This window comes from Heterocephalus glaber, unplaced genomic scaffold, assembly GCF_053883595.1.
Source record: "Heterocephalus glaber isolate CG9 unplaced genomic scaffold, H.glaber_assembly_v1.0 deba00001600, whole genome shotgun sequence".
Taxonomy (NCBI): Eukaryota; Metazoa; Chordata; class Mammalia; order Rodentia; family Bathyergidae; genus Heterocephalus; species Heterocephalus glaber.
Window position 1 is genome coordinate 26,386,089 of NW_028258372.1, and position 5,791 is coordinate 26,391,879.

A 5,791-nucleotide genomic window follows, 5' to 3' on the forward strand; every position below is an offset into this window, starting at 1 on the left:
CTCAACCCTAAATCCTAACCCGCTATCTAATCACTAAAACAAATTCTGACCCTCACAACAAGATTTAAACCTGACTTCTAACCCTAAACCCTAATGTCTAAATCTAACCCAAAGTAAGAGCGGCAGGGTTCATCAGTTACCTGGAGTGCCAGCTAAGCCCTGGCCTGCCCAGGGAGATTCGGCCAAGTGTTTTTGTGTCACTCTGTCAGGGTGTGTACTGAGTGTGAGTTGGGGGCAATCAGCAGCCCGGGGGCTATTTTACATCCAGTGCGAGGAAAAGTTCAGTTGAAGAGATCCCAGTAGATGACCTCACTTCCTTATGATGACACTCTGCTCAGAACCCTGTTGCCAAGCAACACATAGCACCACTAACTGACGCCTGCTCACTTGCCTGGAGACACAGGACACGTGAGGATGTTTTCTTGCTGTGTCCTGACTTCCCAAGGCTCAGGCCTCACGAGATCTCTCAGGAGAGGAGTCAGTCGCATCTGGAGAAACTGGGTCCCACGTCTCACACAATGCCTGTGGCCATCTTCTCAGAGGAGTCAAAGTGGGAAACACGGTAGCTGAGGGCAGGTCAGCAAAGGCCAGCACACTGCTCTGATCCCTCCTATATGGGTCCAGACCTTCCCTGGCTGTGTGTGTGAGAGTGTGTGCCCAAGCACATGAGTGAGTGTCAACAAAAAATCTGTACTGCTCTCACATTATCATATGGCAGAGTCACTTGATAGTTTTCTAAGGTTGTGGCTTAAATTGAAAATGACCCCAAATGTTTCATGTATCCAGAGGTGAGGCTTTTGGAAGGTGATGGGATCATGTGGGTGGCTTACTTACTCATCAGCGGATCACTGGAGTCATTGATAACTCCATAGCTGAATATATTGTTGGGAATTGGGGCCTGATTGGGGAGGTAGGTCATTGTGGGTGTGACCCTGGAGGGTACATTTTCTCGCAGGATCCTTTCTCCTCCTCTGCTTTCTGGCTGCATGGGTTGAACAGCTTTCCTTTGCCATGCCCTTGGATCATGCTGTTTCTGCCTTGGAGCCAGCCAACTATGAACTAAACTCTCTAAAACCATGAGCCCAAATAAGCTTCTCCTCGTCTCTCTCTCTCTTTTTTTTTTGTACCTGGGATCGAACTCAGGACCTTGCACTTTCGAGGCAGGGGGCAGAAGTATTGAGCTAAAATCCTGGCCCCCTCCTCCTCTTAAGTTGTGTTGAATATTGGTCCCAGAAACAAACAGGTGATTAATAAAACTACTGTTTCCATGTTAACCTCCCTCGAAGGTCCCACTCCAAGATGAAAAGGAGTCAAGCCTGACTCTGGATACTCAAGCTTGCTTAGAGCTTTTGAAGATGGATGTAAGGGAGTCCATGGTCAACTATCTTGTGCGATCCTTGCTTCAAGGGAACTCTCTGTTCCTGCACGAGTTTTGGAAAACTACCAAGTATTTGGGACCACACGGCAGGTGCTAGATCTGCTGTTGAAAAGGTTTGTGCACCACCTTGTAGGTCAGGGGAGCTCCATCTGGCTGGGTTTTGGGAATTCCTTGCACCACTTGGTGACCTAGTTTGCTGTGTGACAGTTGGAGTGCTAATAAGAGGACCTGCAGGGTGTGGTCAGGAGCAAGGGAGTTGAGCCTGCAAATGCCTGTCCTGTGCTTGATCATGTACCTTGGTTACCCAGCACTGTGGTCCACTTGAGTGTGACATTCACCTTTCATCAACATGGAGAAGCTCTCAGCCTGGCTCCTCACCTGAGGCCTCAGAGAAAGTTTCCCCATCTGTGAAAGAGGCTCTGGATTCCATCTGGGAGACTCTTCTCTTAGATACAGGCAGAGCAGGAGCCCTGGGGATGGACTGAGGGGCCTGAGACCCATGGAGACATTTGCGAAGGTGATGGTTGGGTTCATCCATGGCATACACAAATATGAAGCACTAATTGTATACAGGCACATTGCTGGGTACTTAACCCAATTCAGGGAAAAAGGGCAGGAAAATACCTTTTCTCTTAGGCTTTATTTTTATGTCAGTATAGACAGTGACACAAAAAGTCGTAAGAAGGTAAGGTAGGTGTGTTACCAGTCTCCCATATCCATCTGCTCAGGTTTGTTTGCTCACCCCTGGAAAACCAAAGGAAGCCATTTGGGGGGGGGGGAGGCAGAGAAAGGCTTTAAATCTCACTCCAAGGGGACGAGAGGTGCTGCCTTTGCCTCAGAGCACCATCTCTCAGTGTCCATGTGTGCAGAGTCTTTCACAGTAAGGCACAGGGGAGGGGGCACACCAGAAAAGAAGGCACCTCTCCATGCTTGCTCCATGGCTCCCAGACACATTCCACTCCCCCCCTTCCTTCTGGAAATGAAGTGGGGCCTGACCTCCTGTGGCAGCTCTACATATTGTCTCCTGTGGTCTGGGCTTAGGAGAAGAGGGGGTGGCAGTGAAGTCCTCAGCTTGAGGAAGTTTGGAGAAGCCACTTGTCCCTAAGGAAAAATTCTCACAGCTAAAGTATCATTTCATCACGCTGGTTACAGATGTGATACCCTCATGGCCTCTACATACAGCCAAAGCCTCCATTACTCCAGTGAAAATGGCGGGCCTCTGGATCAACTGAAAAGGTGAGTGGGATTTGGCTCAAGAGGGAAGGTTCCTGTGTCCCTGTGTACGGACTGCGGAACTGGGGAGCTGAGACAGGGAGGGGGCAAATACCAGCTCCTGTATTTGTGTTTCCTGCTGGAGGGCTGAGGTCTGGGGCTTCCCTTGCAGGAGGAGGAAATAAGAGCTGTGGGTGGGGTCCTCAACCAGGGAACAGGAGGGGCCCGGGGATTTGAGCCAAGCACTGTGAGGACCCGCTCCACCAGAGCTCATTCCAGCCCTGTGGATCCACCCCCGCCCTCACTGGGACACTGGCTGTTTGGGGAGCAGCATGCTCCTATGTGGCCTTGCTACTGTGCTGGTAATTTCCAGGCAATTTGATGACAGTAAGGGGTGGCTGCACCCCTCAGCGAAAGCATGGCTCGGAAGACAAGACCCATAGGTGTCACAGACATGGAAGCAGCCTGGCAGCCTGGGCCACAGGTTAAGGTGTCACCAGGGTCATGGGTGGGAGCAACAACCATTGAAGAGTTCACCTTCTAGTGAGCAGGGGCAGGTGTGTTACCAGTTCCTCACAGCAGAGTGTGGGCTTCTCTGAAGAAAGGTAGTTGATCTAGGGCTCCCTCCAGTGGAGTCCCTCTGCAGTCTCTGCCGGGTCTCTTGGCCAAACTCTGGATGGACGGTCTGAGGGGCTCAGGCTGAGTGGGGCTGTTCACTCAGTGAACTGGGGAGCACAGTAGCCCAGGCCCCACAGGTGTGCCTTGGGATGCCATCGAGAAGAGGAGTTCAGGTCCCTGACACTGCCCACCCACCTGTCCTCAGTGCCATCTCTACCATCTTGGGCACATGGCTGGAAAAGTATCCAGACCAGTTCTAGCAGCCTCTGGAGTTCGCGAGCCTCAAGCAGCTGGTGGAGTACGTGCAGCTGCACATGCCTGGCTCAGACCTGGAGAACTGTGTGCACCTTCTACTGGCCCAGCTGGAAGACACACAGACCATGAAGGCCAAGCCTGGGGTTGAGGAGGCCTGAGATGTGTCCATCAAAGCACACGAGGAGGGTTGGTGCTGGACCCACCAGGAGGAGGCTCTTGGCTGGGTTGGGCAAGGCCCAAACATGAGCCTTGGGCCCCTCAGGTGGTGGACCACAGTCTGAGCAGATGTCCTGTTGTGGAATCAGGGTTGGAAGATTTTTTCCAGAAGGCAGGGAAAGGTTAAGATCAAGGCAGTGATGTTTGGCACCGTTTTTTTCCTACAGCCCAGGCAGCAGCACTAGTGCCAGGTCCAACTGGAGAGCAAGAGGCAGCTCTGGCAGCAGCCTCTAAGCCAGTGGTAGATCCACCACCCATTCTGGGGCAAGAATTGGCTGCAGTGCCAGCTCCATGGCCAGGTGCACCTAGAAAGCCACCTCGGGTTATTCCAAAGAAGAAGCAGACTGGAACTGAGACTCTGGAGCTGGAGCCAGCCAGAGCAGGCCCACTTCTACCAGTGGTGCCATCCTGGCCTTCACCTATGACCATGAAAACCAGGGTGAGTGCAGGGAAGCCTCACATGATGGGACCCCTCCTGATCTGGTGGCTGACTGGGTCACGCTGAGGGACATGGTAAGTGGCTGGGCGCAGAAGGAAAGGCAAGTGTGGACTCCTTCCAGGCATCTGCCATCAAGACCTGCTGAGCCCATGTCCTGTTCATATCCCAGCTCCATCCTTGCACACCATAGGGTCACTCTTATGTAAGATGTCCTTGTGGCAGGGAGACAGAACCCCGAATTCCCCACGAGGCGCGAGCCACAGTCCTGACTTTCTGAGCTGCAGACTGATCAGTGGACTCTGTCCTTGCTTGGGGCCCTGTGGTCTGTGGCAGGCCCAGTGACACTATCTCTCCCCAGGAGCTGTTTAAAAACATGGTGCTCTACCCTTTCCAGGATTCCACCTGGTTACAGCGGGGCAAAAAGGCCAAGGAGCAGCGGGCTGCCACCGTCTGCTCCACAGTCATTCACCTCCCAAGTGTGGCCCAGTGTGTCATCAGCACCGTCCTCAGGCACTACATCATGGAAGCCTCAGCCCGCACCCAGGTGGCGGAGCACGGGGTCTCCGGGGCCCTCAGGTCAGTTTCAGGAGGGGCCTGGGACCTCTCTTCACCTTTATGTGCTCTCAAGTATCCTCTGAGCTCCGATCCCTGCATGGACCTCAGGCCCCTCCTTCCTAGGGCCGTGTGGCCTGTACTCTCTTGCCCCAGTCCTCCCTCCTGGCACCTTTTCCTTGGCTGTAGCTGCCATCCTGGGCTCTCTTATCCCTTGCTTCGCAAGTGTCCCCTCTCGGGGCTCCATGAGGGTCTCTGTGGCCAGGCCAGAGGCCTCTTCCAGGGGGCTGGCAAGAGCTCCAGTGCCTCTCACCGAGTGCTTCTCCCCCAGGAGCACCAAATGCTGAGGAGCCGTGCCTCTCTCTGGGCTGCCAGTCAGTGTCATCCAGTGCCTGATGGAGACCTGGCAAGACTTCTCCAGGCGGCTGGCCCTCTCCATTGGAGCTCCAGGTGAACCAGCGCCATAAACTGGACAAAATATGTGCAGAACTTGTCTGCGAAGGTAGAAATGCCTAGAATGTATTTTATAGAGTTCCCCCAAACTCAAAATAAAAAAATCTTATTTGAAAAGAGCTGAAAGAAATGAAAGGCAGTTTACGAAATAGGCAAATAAAAATATGTTGGGCCTGGGTGTAGTGGAGCAGGCCTGTCATCGGGTAACTCTGGAGAGAGACTGAGGCAGGAGAATCACAAGTTCCAGTGCAGTCTGGCAACTTAGTGACCCTGTGAAACCCTTAGAAAAAAGAGATGGTATTCACCATAATTAGCAATTAAAGAAATACAACTTAAAACCATGATGCTATATCACCCAAACCTATTTGAATTGCTAACATGAAAAATCCCAGTTACCTAATGCAAGAGTGGATGACAAGAATTCAGGCCTGTCATATACTGCTGGTGAAGAAATCCATTTCCTGGTTTTAATATCACCCTATTATTTCTGCAAACGGCCAACACTGGGTGAAGCTGAGTAAGGAGTGCATGGAACATCTCATTCCTCAAGTACCTGTGAGTCCATAATCATTTCAACACAAAATGATTTTGAAAAAGCAGTAATAACATCTGACTTATAGAAGGTATACATTTGAAATATAGACAGATAAGTTGAGTATAAGAAATGA

General features: G+C 51.8%; 1 long non-coding RNA gene across 1 annotated transcript; it reads left to right on the plus strand.

Annotated features, from left to right (window-relative positions):
* Positions 1-397: 397 nt before the first annotated feature.
* Positions 398-4,178, plus strand: LOC147823142 (uncharacterized). The gene is made up of 4 exons (XR_015444439.1): positions 398-576; positions 1,287-1,491; positions 2,531-2,614; positions 3,847-4,178. It is a non-coding gene; the product is annotated as an uncharacterized LOC147823142 (long non-coding RNA).
* The last annotated feature ends 1,613 nt before the right edge of the window (positions 4,179-5,791 follow it).